Genomic DNA, 20,543 nt, shown 5'->3' with positions numbered 1-20,543 from the left:
TTCATTGAATTTATTTTGGATTGTAGAACCTAGATTCCTCTAGTGCTGCTGAGGGACTAGGTAAATGTCAACACTTCATTCTATAACATAGAGTAAGTGCTCCAATGGGCCAAACAGAGCAAGGTGGTTTTAGAGACAGAAGAGCTAAAGAAAGAAGAAACAACAACAACAACAACAAAAAAACAGATTGGTCATTTCAGTTACTTTCCTTGCAAGGTGAGGACAGGGAGATAGCGCAAGAGAAAAATAACTGATTGGTTCACATCAGGTTATAGTAGGTTATATGTAGTGGGTCACCCTATCTATATCTAGATGAAGGAAGAGGGAACTTCATTATTGTGCCAATTAAAAGTAACCTGTTTGGGAAATTCAGCTTTAACTCTCCCTCTTGATTCCTCAGGAGGGTCACATAGGAACTTAGCTTCAGTTTGGTCACATGGAACTTTACCATGTGTGACTCCATTTGATGTTTAGCTTGGTCTATTGGGGCCCAGCACAGAAACTTAGGCTACAACAATGGCTGCCTATAATGTTTATTTAGCAGTGTCCTGGAAAACCTAAAGAAAATCATGAACTAAGGATTTGTATCCAAGACTTAGGAGAGGAAGGGAGGTACATTTTAGCCCTGAAACACCAGTAATAGTACTTCAAAAAATAGGAAAAGATTAAAATTTTAAATTGCATTTTTAAAGATACACTATAACTTTATAACAGCTTTTCTCCCTCCACTATCTCCCAACCATAAGAAAAAACACTAATTGTATTAATTAAACTCACAGTCACAAACCCTAAATATCCACTATATATTACGATCTGTAGGGAACAGAGAGGGAACAGGACATTAGACTTTCTAACAAGGAGGAAAAAGAAAAGAGCCAGAAGCAAATGAAACTATCAGTGTTGGGTTTTCGATGATTCAAATCAGAGCTTATCAAAGACAGGGATATGTGGCTGGGTTAAAAAAGTAGTGACTTATGTCAAAACAAAAGGAAGTGAATCTTGTCCTCTCTGGCCAATGAAGGCTGGGGTACACTGAGAGAAGCCTCCTGGCATCCTGCTTCCTTCTGGGATTGCTGGGGGAATTAGGTAAATATAAACGTCTTCAAATAACCTAAGACGTGAGAAATCGAGAGCATAGCAGGCTGGAGTAGTCATCAGATGATATATTTAGGAGAGCTTATTTTACAAGCTAGAATTACAGAACAGAGAGATGCAGTCAATTAAAAGTATTAAAGGATGAGTTTCTATGATGAGGGTGAAGGGAGTTGTAATCCATGACGAAGAACCAGAAAAGACCATTCCCCAAAGACCAGGCGATAATTTTAATAAAATGACTCATCCACCGTCACCCCTAACAGCTAGTTTCCATATCAAGGCAGGTCAAGATTTCAACAAAGGGAAGTGGCTTACAAAAGAATTGTAAGAACAAGAACACAGAAGTGTTTAATGGGAAAAAATTACCACCGGGGGAAAAACTTGCTGTAGTTAGGCTATCTGTATTTTTCATGTAAGGGTCCTATGAAAATAGGCAGTGCTACAGAAGCCCTATACTCAGAATTTTATATGGCTATGAAGTGCTATCTTGTCCCTATGTCACTGGAGTCCCATAATTACTTTAGCTTCTTGGGTGGCTTAAGAATTAGGGCTGGCAGAGTGGCCCCAGTGGTAAGAGCACCTGCCTAGCAAGCCTAAGGCCTTGAGTTCAAACCCCAGTGCTGCCAAAAAAATTATGCTCCTTTGCCAGATAAGGAAATTGAGACTTGGGAAGGTCAAGTATATAGAGATGTCAGGCACCTAAACACAGCACTTAGATGTGAACCTAGTCTGAGTTCAAACCCACGCTCCCCCCCACACACATTCCAGGCCATAGACCTCTAAATAAATAAATAAATACAATCTGAGATCAAAGATGTTAAAGAATTGAACTTTCAACCTTCTTGACTTGCTCTGTCAAACCTGTCTCCTTAATTGTCTCAACTCTTAGGACTGTAGGCTTACCCCCCTCTTCTGCAACACTTTTCACTTCTCTGCAGCTCACAGGGGTTCCATCCCTGATCATCTGCATGGAACTTTCCAGAAGGCTTCACACACATTGCCCTTCTCTTTTGGTTTTCATGCAATGATTGCACCAATTTCCGCATCCTGTCTTTTTTGGCTGGAAGGGTCATGTGTGGGTTCCCTTTTGTGAGCCAACGACCTATCTCATCTTCACCCTGCAATGTCAGATACACAAAAGATGCTCACTAAATTCAAATGAAATTATAAAGCTTAGTCATTCTCTAGTCTGATAAATTGCTTCTTGGCATTATATAATTTAGGTACTACAAAAAAAATCTTTATCATCTATGGTGGGAAATTAATCAATTTCATAAACTATGGTATTTCAGTTACATGAAGTAATCAAATTCTAAATTTTATCTTAATTTAATTTGCTTTTTTACCCATCTTCCCTCCTCTCATGCAGTGACAGTAAAATAATAATAATGGTTAATATTTATCAACTGTTTATCATGTGCCAAACACATGCCCAATTACTTATATGTATTATTCCATTTGATCTTCACAATCACTCTCCTCAGTTAATAGATAAGGAAACAAAGACACAGAGAAGCAAAACAACTTCCCCAACTCACACAGCCAGTACGGAGAAGATTCAAATCCACCATAGAGACCGTATTTTAAATAAGCCACTTGGTGCAATTGTTGAAATAATGGTTCTACGGTCTATTTTTTATTTTCATCTAATGGTTATTAAGATGTAAGCACTTTGCATGACTTTCCTATTTTAATCTTTGCAAAAACACTTTGAGATTTATAATATTGCTTTTCTGACTCCAGCATTTATAGAGCTCTGCGACTTTTAAAACATTACTTAAAATGAGACCTCCTGCCTCAGTTTCCTCCTTCCTACAATGAGAATATGAATAGTTTTGATGTATGTGTTTGTTAACATGTATTCATTGCTCACAGTGGTTTCATTGTAGCATTTCCATACACCCACATATTGTAACTTGATCGAATTCCATCCCCATTACCCTTTCTTATCCCACGTTCCCCTCCCATCCATTTTTACAGTTTGTGTGTTTCATTATGCTATTTTCATATGTAGATATAATGTACTTTGATCACATTCACCCCCATCATCCTCTCCTTTTCCTCTCCCCTCTTACTAGTCTCCTTTTCCAACATTTTCATTTTATATATTTAGGTCTAAATTCTACATGTGAGAAAAAACATGTGGCATTTATCTTTTTTGAGGCTGGCTTATTTTGCTTAACATGATGACCTTTAGTTCCATCCATTTTCCTGCAAACAACCTAATTTCATTCTTCTTTATGGCTGAGTAAGGTACCATTATGTATATATACCACATCTTCTTTATCCTTTGATGGGCACTTTGGTTGGTTCCATAGTTGCTATTGGGTACAGTGCTGCTATAAACATGGATATACAGGTATCACTGCTGCACTCTGACTTACACTCCTTCGGATATCTTGCCCAGGAGTGGTGTAGCATGCTCATACCATAGGAGAACATGAATATTTCATGAGTTTCCAGCATCTGGAACAGCAGCTGGCACATGGCAGGATCTGTTGTTGCAAGCTATTATTGTTGCTATCACCCCCAACTGCTTTCCCCAACATGGCCACAACACTGAGTTGTAGACCCTCACTAATTACTACATGAGGGCATATCAGTTCCTTTTTAGTGTTCAGGGTATGCTTTATAACAAGTTGTTTTACCAAGTATAAAAGAAATATGCCTAAATGGAAAACCCATATCTTTATAAAATGTAATCATATCTAGCACAGTGACTGATCGAATACTTGATGATTCATGCATAAATGAGTGAACAGGCAGCCCAAAGAAGGACTCTCACACAAAAGCGAATTGCTGGTAAGCAAGATTATGAAGTTTAAATTGATCTGCAGAACATGGGAATAAAGGACTAAAATGAAAATCATATTTTTTTATAAAAATCACATTTTTAATATTCCAAAAATTATATTTCAGTATTTCACTTAATTCACTATAAACCGTGTCTTAGTTAAAATGAAATTAATATTTCCAAAAATGAGTAGTATGGAGTCACCTAAAAAAGCTATTAAAGTCCACACTAGTATCGGAGAATCTCATTGAAATCTCATTCAAAACTGAGGAAGGAAGTTTATGGTGGGGTTTTTATTTCATCCTTAATTTCCCACGCTTTTCAAAGCGCTGTATTATAACTCTTTTCAAACATTTGCAGGAAAGTGTTGTGATTGTGAAAATAGATGCCCTGAACACCCAACCTAAATATTTACATTCTGCCTTTTTAGTTAAACAATTGACTTTGTTCTTTAGCATTTGGGTCAAAATACTTAAATGTTTGAAAACATCAATAGTAAGAGGATATAGTTTTTCACTAGATAGTCTAAACTCATAGGTTTTAGCAAAACCTTCACAAGAAAAAGTGGAAACTCAAAAATGTTAATGCACACATACCCTGAAAGTAGGGGAAAAAAAACAGGTTGCTGGGCACGTATTCTTTTTAGCACAAAAGCACCACCCTTCCACTTCCCTAAGTTTACTGTAGTTTAAGCCCTAGTGAGCATTTACATCCACTTACGTCATTATAAGGATAACTTCAAGTTGCTGACTTTATGGAGGATTTACCTCTAAGGAGTTGCATTGGTTCATTTATTTCATTTCATGTCCTTTCATGGCATCCCTGTACACAAGCAGTGACAGTTATCTTGTCCTTTCTATACAGAACTAAAGCCAGACATACTAGGAAATGATGTGACTTGCACAAAAGAGATAAAGTCACATAACTATTAATTTGTGATCCTTGGCGTAGAATTCATGTCTTCTCTTAAGGCAGTAGAGTTTGCTCCTGCTAGATTAATCTTCTTTTATGTAAATTTAAAATGTCACGGTGGATGGCTAAGCTGAGCAGGAAAGACTGACTACCTGGGTAAACTCCAAGAACATTTTTTGAGGTTGGGTTAACCTGACCCAAGAGTAGCTCTGAGACTTAGGAAAAAGAGGAGCAATGTTGAAGGGACAGATGGGATTTTTGACACTCAATGAATAGCATAGAAGTTAACACTAATGAGTCAGCAAAATGAAGTTGTATAAGAAAAGGTGAGATTATGAATGGTTTGTGATAAACCTCTTTCTTCTTTGGCTTCACTGGAAACTCCTGCTGTGGCCCTGAGTTGTGTGTCTGAGCCTTGGAATAGACTCTTCTCCTGTGCTCTCCCTTGAGTTTCTAGAACTGCTATTGTGGTAGCTGTAAGGCAAGGTTCTCCAGCACTGGATGTGGGACAGGTGGCTTTGTGCACATGTCCACTTGCACTGAGATAGTCACATTTACAACACTGGAATTGCACCTTCAGGAATGAAGCCATTCAAAGACCTTTTGCTGCAAAAGCCACAAGGAGACATTTGGATTCCCACGGTCATCTCTGTCAAACCTGACATGAGCTGCCTGGACTGAGTCACTATCTTTCCACTCTGGGTCACATTACTGGTAACAGGTTTCACCTGTTCCAATATTTTGTTGATGACAAAAGTTACCCTTGAGAGTTGAGTGACAGAGGCAGCTGAGAAATTTCCAAACTAATTGTGGGAGAGACCAAGAAAACCAATACCCTAAAAAAGGAATTATGAAGGCAACATGGCCAAAAGAGAGTGTTCCAAGAGGTAACTGCATCCAAGCTCTTTCTTGGGGTTACCCAGTGGGGGTGGGGGTGAGGTATCAGCTTAACAGTAGCAGAAGAGGAAGTAAGCTTGCAGTGAAGCAGGAAGAACGCAGGCCTTGTACACTGAGGAATATCTGAACACATTCAAGCTAGCAAAAGAGGAGAAAGAATAACCAGCATAGATATCTAAAGTATATACTTGGTAATATCAATCATGCCCTTTCCAATACTAGAATTCTCTGAAGAGAAAAAGAGTTCCTCTGAGAGAAGCATGATTCTTCTCTGCCATCTTGAAAGACTGTTCTGCTAAGTCCCCTCCTCTCTGCCCTCCAAAATACCCCCATCACCCATTTTTTGTGAGTTCATTATAATATTCCTAAATATAATACCAGGAACCAGTTTCTCAAAGGCATTACCCCTTTGAGGGCTCTAAGTTAATAACTGTTTAAGCAATGGGTATTTCTATTAGTGTTCCCCTATCTTAACCTTGCAAATCCAAGAAACAGGACAATGTCAGGGTGAGAAAGTAAACAACTACTCAAAGAGAAGCCCAGAGGACCTGGATTTTATTTTATCTTTGCCACTTGCTACCTGTGTGGTCTTGTGTTAACTCAAGGGCTCTCAGACTGCTTTTTCCTTACAGACTTGCTGATGCCTCCCTCTTCTAAATAACCAGGAATGCACACTTGGCACATAGTCATTCTTCCTTCTGCACCTGGAAGACATCAATAATGAACATTTTTCACTAGTCACTCAGATTCAAAGTTTCATGTCTCTCTCTGAGAACACTTTTGATTCTAGAATGTATATATTGTTATCACTACAACCCCCAGAAAAAAAAGTGAGTTAATTAGTCAAAACTGTCAAGTTCAATTCTCAATTTGTTTAAAGTCAGCCCTTTATAAGTGCCTGCATGATGTTACTCTCTCTCTCTCTCTCTCTCTGTCTCTCTCTCTGTCTCTCTCTCTCTCTCTCTCTCTCTCTGTTCCCCTATCTCTCCCTGAAATGTAGTTTATCACTAAAAGGCTTCACTTTACAGGACAAGAACAATTTCCTAATTGGAGTTTATTTCTTTTAAGGAATTGTCAGTGAAATCAGTCATATTATAGACTTGGGATAACTGTGTAACATATCAGCCTATGCCTGAATGATCTGTGATTTTCTTGACACCTTCTTTCAACTGCTGCAAGCACCAGGCAAATATAACCAATGTATAGTATAAGCATTTTCAGAAAGGTCACAATGAATCCCCCCTGTACAACTAATATATGCTAATAAAAATGCTCTGAAAAAAGCAAACAAAAAATTGCAAATATCCAAAATACTAAGTGCTATCACAATGCAGTATTTCCCTGGGTGAGGAAGATATGATAGCAAAGTTTTCATTAGATGATATTCATGGTCTTTTTAAATGATTATTAAGCCTCAACATAGCCAGGTATGGTGTCACATGCCTGTAATCCCAGCTACTAGACAGGAGGATCACCAGTTTGAGGCCAGCTGGGGCAAAGTTAGTGAACCCAAATAAAAACAAAAGGGTTGGGGGCACAGCTCAAGTAGAAGAACACTTGCCCAGGGCACTGGGTTTGATTCCCAATTCTAATACATATGTTACTAAAATGCTAAATGTTTGTCTTCTATGAAGCTCTGGGATTATAACAAATAGTAAGCAAGAAAGTATGCAGGTATTGATTAGCTCCTTGGCAAATAGAGAAATAGTACAGGAAAAAGGAAGAGTTTGCCATAAATCACAGATAGGTGTCTGAGATACAAAGAGAAAATTCCTAAATACCAGGCATGGAATCCCTTCACTTTCACTGAGATGCACACATCCAAAGGGATCCAGTAGCTTTTTCCCCATGCCTCATGAGAATCCAGCTTTGGAGAGATCACAGCCTCTCTGTATTTTACAAGTAATACTCTGAGGCCCACAGAATCCAAGCAATAGCCCAAGACTGCATGGTTAGTAAGACAGAACAGGCCTCCTTCCCCCTCCTCTACACAGCACTTTCCCTGACTCTGCTGCTCAGCTCCACACTCCATCATGGAGCAACTGCGTTGGACTTGCTCATTCTTTCAGCAAAAAAAGTACTGAGAAACTATCTAACATGCTAAGCCCTGAGTATAAGGCAAATTCACATTCTCCTTACCAAGCAATGTGAGGTTCCTTTCTTCCCTCCCAAAGGGGGTGGGGGAAAGATCAAAAGTCAGTAAATAGGTGAGGACTTTCGGATTGGACAGACAGCCTGACTATACCCTTCACTAACTACACGACCTTGGGCTTCTGTGTTCTCATGTATAAAATCATGAAAATCCTCAAACGTGGTTTGTGAGGATTAAATGAGGTAGGGGTTTCTGGGTTTTTTGTTTGAATAAGATAGTTTCTATTCATAGTAAAGAGCTCAATAAATGAGTTTCAATAAGAGAGGGACTCAGTAATGGTAGTCACTACCATCACTACTTAGTAACTGGTAAAGGACTCAATAGAAGGGGGTTAATAAATAATAGTAATCACAGCTACTGCTGACTGAATTGGGGCTGAGCAGGGGAGAAGTACTTATGGTCCCTTTCTTTTCTTTCTCCCATCAGATGGCCTCAGAGGGCCCACCCTCTCACCATCTGTATCACATGAATAAAGAGAGTTATTGGTGAATTACAGAGGGCCTTGGAATGCCTCATTCAGTCATTCTGTCTACAGCAGGACCTCTTAGTGTCCTCTCTCTCTCTCTCTCTCTCTCTCTCTCTCTCTCTGTCACTCTCATTTCTCAAGCTTTCTTAGTGAACCCCCACTTTTAAATTCCTTAGAGTCAATGAGTCATCCACCAGTCTAAACTTGTGCACATTCTTGAAAGATACAATTCAGAACCCTTGCCTAATAAGTTTTCAGACTAAGATGAAAATTGCTAAGACGAGAAACAAAAGGAAGGAACAGTGTACAGAGAGCTTCCTAAGAGACACCCTTCACCCACTGTCTCTATATTTCATCCGTAATAGTAGGAGCATTACAGTGGGAGCATCCTGGGTTCCCTTTCTTCCTAAGCTGTGCTGAAGGAAATAGGATAGGTGCTAGTAAACACTAAGTTTGGAAACACAAAGGTAGCTGGGCTAAATAAAGACAGGCGAGTCAGATCTAGGATGTCTACAAGACACAGAGTTAGCAGAACGACAGGCAGGGGGAAGCCAGACAGCACCTGCTTGGAGGGCTTCAAGGGAAAGAGTTCTGAAGGGCAGTGGGGTGACAGCAGAGAGATGATTTCAGAGTTGACAAGAGACAATGAAGTGGATGTGCCAGGAGCTAACAGAGAAAGGGACCCCATGGGAGCAAAGGGCAAAGGCCAGGGCATTGGCAAATCACTCCAGAACACCATGGTCCCACAAGGGCAGTGAACTAAAACAATGGGTTAAGAATCACACATACATTACGCTGCACTCTCTTCCTATCAGGTGTTTATCTGTATTAATCAGATACACATTTATCACAAAAAGGAATGGTAATACCCCAAACCCAAAGCCAAGCACCTAACTTCAAAGGCCAGAAGTAAATCATTGCCTGCAAACAGGTCACTGAAAGGAAAGACATCTAGAGGTGATAGCAGACTATTTTTCTTTTTTACTGTTAAAAAATATGAGGGTCTAGAGAACTACAAAAAAATATAAAAGGATCCAGGTAAAGAAGCTACCTGGATTTTTCAATTTTAAATTTTTCTCAATGTTTTCATTACTATGTCTTGTAACCTATGATTGTAAGGGGTTTTTTTTGGGGGGGTGCTTTTGTATTTTGTGTTTTGCTGTTGTTGTAGGTTGTGGTAATGATGGTGGTAGTTTTTGTGGTTTGAACTCAGGGCTTTGACTTGCTAGGCAATGATTACAAGTTTTTTATGACTAGAACATTTACATTTATGTTTTTTGTACAAAGATGTCTAATCCACCTGCCCCATGTTGAGAGTGATACTTTTATAAATGCTTGTTGACTAAGCTCGTCATGCTTCTTACTCAGGTCATAAGACTCACACACATATCCCTTTGAGGGCCTTTGATTCACTTCTCTACAAAGTCCCTGCTGGCCACATAGGTGACAATTTGTATAGTAAAATAATAATTCTCATCTAGCAAGCTCATTCAATGTGACAGACACTATTCTAGCACTTTGTAGTCATTTCCAGTCCTTGATGAATAAGGACTGTCACCCTGTGATAAGGCAGGTGTCAGTAATGTTGAGAAAACAGGGGTCAAAAGAAAGAAGCAATTCTTCTCAAGTCACAACATTAATAAGCCACTGAGAGGAGACTGCAGTCCAGCTCATCGAACTCCACAGTGAGGTTATGGGGTCTCACTCAAGAATCAGCCAGAATCATGCAAAGAATCTCTTAGGCCTATATGTCAAATTTTAAGGGCGGGGTGGGGGGGCGGGAAGGAGGAGGAGGAGAGAGAGAGCATCTTTGTATATCTCTAGAATAGTTTTTCAAATGAAAATTTATGGGGTTGTCACCAGTGGGATGGGGAGGATATAAGGAAAGGGTATAGGAAGGTGACTATAGTGAAAATATTATGCACTCATGTATGAAAATGGAAAAATGAGAGACCTGTTCAAACTATTCCAGGAATGGGGGACGGGGGGGGATAAAAGAGAATGATGGAGAGGGTGAATTCAACTATGATATATTGCAAGTACTTTTATAAATGTTACAATGTATCCCAGAACAAGATTAATAAAAAAGATTAAAAATTTTAAAAATGAAAAATTAAATATGCAGCACAAAGCCCCAACAGTTAGCACACAAGATTGGAACTAGACTCTTAAGCCAGCTAAGGCCCTCTTTTTCCATTTCCCAAGAAGCAGGAATTGACTGGAGGTTATAAGTCTTCAAGTTCCCCAAATACCTCCCTCCGTGTGCCAGGAGACTTAAATGGACATAACTGCAGCATGAGGTTTCACTGCATTGCCCCTGAGAGCCCAGAGAAATCATGCGAGGGGAGGCCCATCTCACAGGGAACAATCCACAGTGTTTTGCAGACACCTGCCACTCACAACGATGTGAGTGGCAGCTCCTGCTCACCCTCTGGACTGGGCTCACCTCCAATGGGAACCACTGTAGCTGGAGAGCAACCAGCCAACTTCAATACCAGCTCCAACTCCCACAGTACACTGGCTCCGTGTTCCTCAGGATGGGGCCCTGGCTGGGCCACAGGAATAACATCAGCTCCACAGCAGCCTCAGGGAAAAGGCCAGTGTGCTCATAGTGTTGTTTCTGGAAAGGTGAGCAAGTCTGGGCCTCAGGAAACATGAGGCTACACGAAGCCTGAAAGAGGCCCTTGTTGAAACAGAGCTGCTGCTTCCCTTTTCCCACATTGCTCCAAGGGTGATGCCTACTTCTCCTGAACCCCCTCAGCTCCTTATCTGAACCCCAGGAAAACCACAACCACAGCCCTGAGAACCCACTGGCACAACAATGCCATGGAGATAATATTCAGTTGACCCAGACAATGAGAGCCACGCCCAAGGAACTAGTTAAATAAGAAAGCGGATAGGAAAGGGCTGAGGCACTGTGTGACTTTATAATTTAGAGAAAGATAAAAAAAAATAAAAGGCTCATCAACAGCTCTAGTTCAACGTGGACAAAACCAGAGCAATGCTGATAATAACAGAAACTGAAAAGCCAAAGATTCTAGCAGTCAGGAGGCAGAGGCAGGAGGATCTCAAGCTGGAGGCTGACCTGGGCTACAGAGTGAGTTCAAGGCCTGCCTGGATTAGTATATCAAGACTGTCTCAAACAACATAAAGTAAAATCTGAAGGGGAGGAAGCCTTAAAAACCCCATACCTTTCTCAAACAAGTCACAGCTTGGAATTCAAATCAATTATATTTCCCAACCTAGAAAACATTCATCAGACCACAAATTTATTTGAGGTTCCAATGACATTTTAGAGCTCCTCTTTCTAAAACACCCTTCTTTTATTACTACATTACTAGGATTTTTTTGTGTGCTTGTTTTGTAGTACTGGGAATCTAACTCACCACCTGGTGCTTTATAAGTAAGTGCTCTACCACTTGAACCATTCCCCCAGTCTTTTTGCTTTTTTAGTTTGCTTTTCAGATAGTGTCTCACACTTTCACCCAAGCCAGCCTTCCTAGTAGTTGGGAGAATGGGTGTACACCACGACACCCAGCTTGTTTTTGAGATAACGTCTCCCTTAGTTTTTTTTTTTTTTTTTTTAAATACATCGATAATTCATTTCTGGGTTTCTTTCTTCTCTCCCAGCTTGAAACTGGGAAAAATTAATTAGTTAATTAATTAATTAATGGAACATATTGGGGTCAGTTGATTGGCTTGTTTTAAAGTCGGAAAATCTGATCTCACTTCAAATCTGAGTTCTGGTTTCTTCTTGAGGACATGTTTTCTTTCTAAGTGGCCTGTGAATGCATGCTCAGTGGTGTAATGAGCCTGCATCCTTTTGCTGTGGCACATACTGGTTTTTGTGACCACAGCTTTCCCTTTCCTCCCCCATTCACACTACCTTGGTAACTCCAATCCCCTCAGCTTTGCTGAGGGAACTGACCCTCCACTGCTCTCTCCATCTCTGGGCTTGGTCTCTGCCAGCCACTCTCCACCAAATGCCCGGGTAGTATCCTAAAGTTTAAATATCTTCATCTTCTCTGTATTAGTTGGCTTTCTGTCACTGCAGTCTTTACTACAATTCATGGTTTCAGTACACAGTCACTAAACCTGTTGTTTTTGAACCCATCGCAAGGCAGTACCTGTTGTAGGCGCACGTGGCAGAAGGAGCCTGCTCATCTCCCCCTAACTAGGCCTCACCTCCTAAAGGCTCTACCACCTCCTAGAAGTGCCATGGGCTGGTGACCAAGCTTTTAGCACAGGGGCCTTTAGGGACACTTGAAAATTGCCTTCTTAAAATTTTTCAGTATTGATTCATTACCCAGAGTAATTCTTAATTTTTTATTTTGGTTTGGTTTTTGTTCTTGTGAGGATTTTTTTGGGTGGGGGATGTTTGTTTGTTTTGTTTACATCTGATTAGATCTTTGGTCACTTTAACCCCTTGAGGTCAAATCACCATAAACGTTAAATTCTGAGTTAAGAACCCTAGGCCTAGAGCAGAGGTATCCAAAAGGGTGTAGACAGATGATCCAGGGTGGATCAGAACAGTAATATTGCCATTTCCATTGTTATGTATCCTTAATGTTTAATGAAACCAAAGAGAAAACAATGAAGAAATAACTGAAGTTTAGTCATCTTGACTGTGTGGAAGGATACCTGCCCTGTCTGTCCTTCACAGACATTTTCTAAGTTCCACAAAGGAAGGGAAGAAATTCCACCAGGAAGCATGAGGTGGTAGCCTCTCTTCTCCCTGTCAGTTATTGGAAAGAGTTGTATTCTACTTGCTAGAGGACGCCATCAATGCTTAATTTTATAAGATTAAACACTTTGTAGATTCTTTACAATTCTTCTAAATTAGATGAAAAGTTTATACCCCATACTATGGACTAGTTACTTTGTGTCAAAAGACTTGAAAGAATTGTCCATCTGAAAAATCACTTTCACCCTTTTTCTTTTATAAAGACAAAGGCCCCAGCTATCTGACCTTTCTTGTCAAGACTAGTGGCTGCCAGGATTACACAAACATTTTCGGAAAAATAAATATGCTTAATATGTCCCTTCAAAGTAAAGATGACACTTTAAAGATGAATGAGAAGGTAACTCTCTAAATGAATTTGCTAATGTGATAATGGATGTGGTAGGAAGCCTCTGAGACAGCCCTACCTATCCTCTCTTCCTGGTACCCATGCCTTTGTGTTATCCCCTTCCCTTGAATGTAGGTTGCATCTAATGACTCTCTCACAAATAAAACACAGGATAGGTTACTTCTGAGATAATGTTGCATAAAGGCCATGACTTCCATCTTATTCACCCTCTCTCATGCTCTTTATGGAAAAGCCCAATGGCAAGGAACCACTGAGGACCTGAGGTCTGTCAACAAGCACATTATGTGAACGTGGAAACAGATCTCCCCCCAAGCTGGCCTTGAGCTGACTAGAGATCTGACCAGCACCCTAACTGCAACTTTGTGAGAGACCCTGAGCCAAAAGAACACAGTTAAGCCTCCCCTGGAACCCTGACCTACAGAAACGATGAGTAATAAACATTTACTGTTTTGACATACTCATCTGTAGGATAACTTGTTATACCACATGAGATAATTCATACAATTCGGGAAACATTTCCTCATCATTGAGTTGATGGCTGGAAAAAACACAAATGTCTCATTTTAAAAAGTCTCTGATTACACATTTTTAATAATCTCAAAATAGAATTTCTAATCTATCTTAAAATACTCCAAATGGATGAAGACTGTTCATAGGTTTGGGCCATATTGTAAAAATATAAAAATGCCTTCTAAAGAATTTACAAGAATGACATCAGAAAAATTGAAAAGTTATTAATCAGATTTGAAGAAAGAACCAAGATCACATGTATATAAATAAATGCCCATATAAATGATTAAATAACTGCTAAAGAGGAGGACATGCTCATGTCATTTTCCCTGTTAAGTACATGCATCTGAAAGAGTTTACATATCCTTTTGGCCAGAACCACTATCTTCCAGGAATTCACCAAAATGACAAACACTAAAGAAGGGGAAGAGGCACCCCATACATGTTCTCTTGGCCTTTTAGAAAACATGAAGCTGTTCCTTTGGTCATGTACATGTGACTCTACAAGAAGGGTGGTATTGTAGACATCAAGGGAATAGATACTCTTCAGAAAGGAAGGCCCCACATGTGTTACCATGGCAAAAATGGAAGAGTCTGTAATGTTACCCAGAATACTGTAGGCATGGCTGTGAACAAGCAAGTTAAGGGCAAAAGTCTTGATAAGAGAATTAATGTGCACATTGACCATATTAAGCACTCTAAAAGCTGAGATAGCTTCCTAAAACTCATGAAGAAAAATGATCAGAAAAAGAAGGAAGCCAAAGAGAAAGGAACCTGGGTTCAACTGAGGCTCAGCCTGCTCCACTCAAAGATGCACACTTTGTGAGAACGAATGGGAAGGAGCCTGGACTACAGAACCTGTGCCCTTTGAAATCATGACATAATAGATGTGGGGCAGGGCTCACATCTGTAATCCTAGCTACTTGGGAGGCTCAGACAGGGAGGATTGGGGTTCAAAGCCAGTCTGGGCAAAAAGGTTTGCAGACCCCATCTCAACAGGGAGAAAAGCTAGACACAGAAGCTTAAAATAGAAGGATCATGGTCCAGGCTGGCCTGGGCAAAAAAATAGATCCAAAATAAACCAGGACGAAAAGGACTGGGTGTGTGGTTCGTGGTAGAGTGCCTGCCTAGCAAGCACAAAGCTCTGAGTTCAGACCCCAGCTCCCGAGGAAAAATAAAAATGAATTTATATAGTTTATGTGCATGAACTTATGTCCCTTGAAGTCTTGAAGATAAGTCTCAGTAAGCTGTGACCAGCCCAACCTATCTTGTAGTCCTACAATTGAGCCACTTGCAATCTCAGGACCCTCTTGAGTGAGTCTAGCAGCCTCCTTTAGAACTCCTTTCCTGCCTACCACACACACCCCCAGCCCCCATGTCTACTGAGGAATTCCTACTTATCTTGCGATGCTCAAGCACTCATCAACCATTCCAGAACACTTTCCTCGTCCTCTCCTTCCACTTCTTAATGCTTCCACAGACTTTTGGAATTCTTTTCTTACACGACTTACTGCACTATGTTATATTTTCATACTTGTTTCTTTTCCTTCTACCTTTGAAAAACTGAGGGCTTTCTACAAAACTCACTTAGCAGACATTAGTCTGCTGAATGTTCTGTTGCAGACATGTACAAATGGATGAGAAAGTTTTTCAGAACATTTTTCTCTAAGGCTAAAGGTCCATACAACAACTGTGTATGAATCTCCCTTCATCTCATCCTGGCCAGACATCTGTATACTTCACCACCAAGATTTAATAAATTTTTTCAAACAAAACTAAAAATAGATTTAAGTACTGCTCAGCACTTCTGAGCAGATGTCTTATAACATTGTACAAGCAACAGCAGCCAATGGTAAGGAGCCCTGTGGCCTCAGTTGAGAGTTACCTTGGCCACCTGTTGCTCTGGAATCTTGAGCATGTCAAACATTGTCATTGTACCTCAGTTTCCTCACCCGGGAAAATAATAATTAGTGTGTTGCCTGTTACACTATAGCCCTTGTACAGAGATATTAAGTAAATAAACAATAAATGCTAAATAAACTCCCAGACTAGACTATCCCTGGGTATCTAACAAATACACACCTTCACACATGGATGTAGGCATGTGGAGGAATTGAATAACCACATTACTGAAACCATGTTAAGGCTCTGTTTACTTATTATAACAGTGTCTGGCTCATATTAAGAGCTCAATTAATGTTTGTTGAGCGGTTCAGAATTTCCCAGATACTTCTGCCCTGCACAGATTTAAATTCACATTGTGGTTCAGACTACCCCTTCCAAAGCATTGTCAGGCTGGCTATTGTTGGAAGCAGGATGTGGGAAAACAGTTATGTAGCTGATGTTACAGGAAAAGCCAAGAAAGAAACATGAGAGGAAATGACAGTTCAATAGGAACCAAAATTCTATCAGTAATTGAATAGGAAATGATTTAAAAATGTAGTATCTACACACAGCACAAAATGTTCTAGCGCTGCAGAAAGTATAAAAGGTTTCTTTTAAAACAAACAAACAAATAACAACTGTGGCAAGTTCTAACATAGAATAAAACTGTTAAAAAAGAAAATCAAATCTATTGTCAGAATTCCTTCAGCTGCAAATAACTAACACAGACTAGTGTAAGAAGAGGACTTTACAGGCTCACATAAATGTCAGATTTAGAGGTTTGTCCCAGGGACTTTAAAACCGTCTTCAGGTGGATCTGCCAATCTACCCTTTCTTACACACCCATCCTTTCTCTGATGCCCACTCTATCTCTAGTTCATTATCTTCTACTTCAAGCAAGTTTCCTCCTTTTGGCAGAGGAAAAAAAGGACAAAGCCACCAGTATCTTCAAACGACATTCCAGCTCACTGGCCAGAAGTGAAAGGTTTCTTTCCCTCTGAGGTCCACACAGGGTAGGGAGGGATGCTGGTGAGACCACCACATCCTTTAGGAAAATACTCAGAAATCTACTGCTCCAACCACAGTCTCTCCAGCCTTTCCATTGCCTTCCTACATTAGTGAACAGCTTTTACATTTTCACATGTTTTATATTGGCTCATACTTTTTCATTTGTCTTCTGGTCCCAAGCGTTTTTACGTGTTCATACATAGTCTTTACAACGATCAGTTTCTAGTATGGAACATCTAATAAAGTCATTATGCAATAATTTACCCATTTCCTTCATGATTAATGATTATGTCATTTCCAGACTTGGCTTCATTTTGAAAATATAGTAATTATTCTCTTCTTACTTATGTTATTTTTAATGAGCATTTCCATCAGAACTTGAATTAATGAATGAAATAGTAAGAACATGTATAAGTGTGCTGTAGCATTACCAAGTCTTCCTCAGGAACAGGTATCATGAGCAGATAAATTCTCATTAAGTTATGGTCCCTAAATATTGTCACTGGTTCTCAATGCCTTCATTAATCCTCCTATATTTACATCCTGACTTCCTCCCCTGAATCTATTGTGCTCAGATTCATGTTTCTAGGGAACTTTTCAAGATAGCCACATTGATCATACAAAGTACAGAGCAAGGAGAAAAAAAAAAAAACCACATCTTCATTTCTATGAAAACTAGTACAGAAGAAGGGTTTACTTTTTTATCTGTCCACACCCTTGAGCATTTCTTCTTTCTGTTTTGGCAGAAAAGGATCAAATAAATCTAAGGGACTTTTTTTTCCATGAAGGAGTTTAATGTGATTAACACTGGCCCTTTTTGAAAAGTATTGTAAAACAAAGATTAGCCAAGGCCACCATTGCTTACTTAATATTGTGGGTCCGAACCTTGGATGTCTGAAGACTGACCCAAGGAGGGTTTGGTAAAGGTAGACATCTGAACCCCACCCCAAATCCTTCCATTCAGAATTCCCAACAGGAGGAGCCAGGTATTTCTACCTTTTCAAGTTTCCAAGTGATTCTAACACGGAGACAGGGTTTGGAAACCGAATAAATCAACCAGTAATGAGGCACAAGTATTAAGGCCAAATATCTTTAGCCCTTCAATTTAAATTGAAATTAAACTTTATTGGGGTTCTTTCATCTTTCTTTTCCCTGCCTCTCACTTCCAGGGATGTGCCCTTGAAGCTCTGAAGGACTAGCAGGACCCCTGGATCCAGAGATCCATGCCACTTTCTCCAGGATCCACCAAATTCTGGATCCCTCACTCAATCCCCTTGTCCCCAACTTGACCCCAGGAAAAGGACACTGTTGGGCAACTGAAATCCACTACTAATTGTCTACTTACACATCTCATCTTCCTTCCTAAACCACACCTTATGAACCACAAGTTAGCACAGCACAGAGCCTGGCACCTCACAGACATCAGACAGGTATGTGATGAGCAGAGGGTGAGGAGAAAGATTGCCGAACACCAAGGGGAACTTTGTGTTCAAAGGTCACATCCCTTTGATGCTACCTGCATCATGCTCTTGTGGGGCAGAATTCAATGTTCCCAATTTAAAAGGAAAAACAGTACTTATCAGATGAATTTCATTCCATCAGTGATTGTTTATAGTTGGATGCATTTCTACCTGCGGCCTAGTTTTCTTGAGATAATTGACTCTAAGCACACAGCTAGAAGTCCAAAGATCCCTTATATGACAGACACATAGTTACCTAGAGATGTGTTCTCTGTTTGGAATGATCAAACTGATGGGACCTGACCCAGACAAGAGCCCTTTCTCTTTCAACATTGTTGGTTATCATGAGATCTTGGCATTTCAAAGAGGATTAGGCCATTTGGGCTGGGCACTTAAGATTTCCCTAAAGGCCAAGTCTGAGTAATTTTCAGGTAATGAGCATTAATGTCCAAGGAAAGAGACAGTCTGAATCACCTTCTGAACCTATGCCACAGATCCACAACGATAGTTTCGGTAGTTCTAGAACCTCGCATAATTGATCTTGTGACTTGAAATTGAATCACTCTCCAGAGTTCTTCCAGGGTGGTTTTTTCCTTCATTATATTCTGTCACAGCTATGCTCCTCCAGGCAGCTAAGAAAAAAGAAAATGACACCTCCCTGGTGTTTCCACCTTCACTGACCAGCCTTTAATGCTCCTCTAAGTCCCTTTCCCCCATCAAGGGCACAGGGACACCACAGACAAACTTGTCCTGTGCTAAGGTTGAGATGCAGGGGAAAGGCGTCCTCTGGGCTCATGAGCCACAGACACAGGGATTCAATCTTTACTTCTCCAGGAATTTGAGAGAGGAAGTGATCAAATTATACAAACTCATTTGCACATCAAAGAGAGAATTGATATCAATGTGAAATACCAGTGTATAAAGTATAGTAAAGTTCATTAAGCCAGACTCCACTGTTCAAAATTTGAGATCATAAAACCTTAAAAGTTGTTAGAAATCACACAGCTAGTGAGGTGTGGAGGTGTAATCCCAGCACTTGAGAGATTGAGGTAGGTGAATCTCAAGTTCCAGGTGTGAGACCAGGTCTGAAAATAAAATAAAAATGGTTGGGATATAGCTCAGCATTAGAACACTTGCCTAGCATGCAGGTGGCTCTGGATGCAATCCCTGGTACCTCTGACACAAAAATGAGAGAGGAATCACACAGGTATCATGCAACAAAACAGTAGTTTGGAAGTGATTCTCTAAAACTTAACTCCAGTGCTCTGTTCACTAAAGAAAACTACTTTTAAGGGGATGGGAAAGTTGAGATTGTAGTTTATTCTGAGATGAAATGATTTATCATCTAAAACTAACATAACAGAGGATTCTAGAGATGGGGGTAGACAAAAAAAAGTACATGTTTCTCCTCTTAAAAGAGTTAATGAGGTTTGAGAAAGAATAGGAGGTAAGAGTTAAAAGTCCAATCTTCACTTCTCCAGCTTAGGAATCTTGGGAAAGTTAGTTGGTTGTTATAAACTTCAACTTTTTCTGGGGTGGGGGGAGTTCCTTGGCAGTACTGGGGATTGAACTTAGAGCCTTGTGCTTATAAGACAAGCACTCTACCATTTGAGCCACTTTTTGCTTTAGCTTATTTTTTAGGCAGAGTCTCAAGCTTTTGCCTGGGGCCAACCTTGGACCAAGATCCTCCTACCTCCACCTCACAGCAGGAATTACAGGAATGGGTGACAATGCCTAGCTCTATGAACTTCAAATTTTTTGACCTAAAAAAATGGACCTATTTACAGGGTTGTTATGAAAATTAAATGAAATCAGACAGATAAAAAAGTTAACCATTCTTACCCATTCTTTACAGACTTTTCTGAAGGACGCTTACTTCATGCTGTCTTGGTCTGTTGTGCTTACTTATTTGCTTAATTGCTTGTTGTCTTCCTCCTCCTTCTAGGAGGATAGGCTCTTTTCTGTCCTGTGTCATTTGATCCCCAATTCCTAATACAGGGCCTGACCCACAGTGACAGAAAAAAATGGAAAATGACATAAAGAAATTAAAAATGTCATAAGGAGAAATCAAAGTGCTTTCTGCTATTATCATTTTAAGAAATGTAATGTTTTATTAATTCTTTTATCCTAAATTTGACCTATGTAAGAATATGGTTATTTTTTTCATTGTACATATACATATGCATATATATCCAATACCATGTGTATTAATATAACTTATAGATTTAATAAACTATATTGGGATATCAAAATAAAAATATAGTACTTATATTGT

The 20,543-nt window shown here is 39.9% G+C and overlaps 2 long non-coding RNA genes and 1 pseudogene across 3 annotated transcripts in view; 2 read left to right on the top strand and 1 right to left on the bottom strand.

Annotated features, from left to right (window-relative positions):
- Positions 1-20,543, top strand: part of LOC141425743 (uncharacterized) — a 47,580-nt gene that overhangs the window by 10,535 nt on the left and 16,502 nt on the right. The gene's annotated exons all lie outside the window — the stretch shown is intronic.
- LOC141425741 (uncharacterized) lies at positions 1,969-8,967 on the bottom strand. The gene is made up of 3 exons (XR_012450824.1): positions 8,879-8,967; positions 6,279-6,402; positions 1,969-2,213 (listed from the first exon to the last, which is right to left on the bottom strand). It is a non-coding gene; the product is annotated as an uncharacterized lncRNA (long non-coding RNA).
- LOC109697090 (large ribosomal subunit protein eL21-like) lies at positions 10,612-20,313 on the top strand (annotated as a pseudogene).

The sequence above is a fragment of the Castor canadensis genome, chromosome 8 (assembly GCF_047511655.1).
Source record: "Castor canadensis chromosome 8, mCasCan1.hap1v2, whole genome shotgun sequence".
NCBI classification, from domain to species: Eukaryota; Metazoa; Chordata; class Mammalia; order Rodentia; family Castoridae; genus Castor; species Castor canadensis.
The sequence above is the reverse complement of the archived record's forward strand: the minus strand, read 5'-3'. Positions and strand labels throughout refer to the sequence as shown.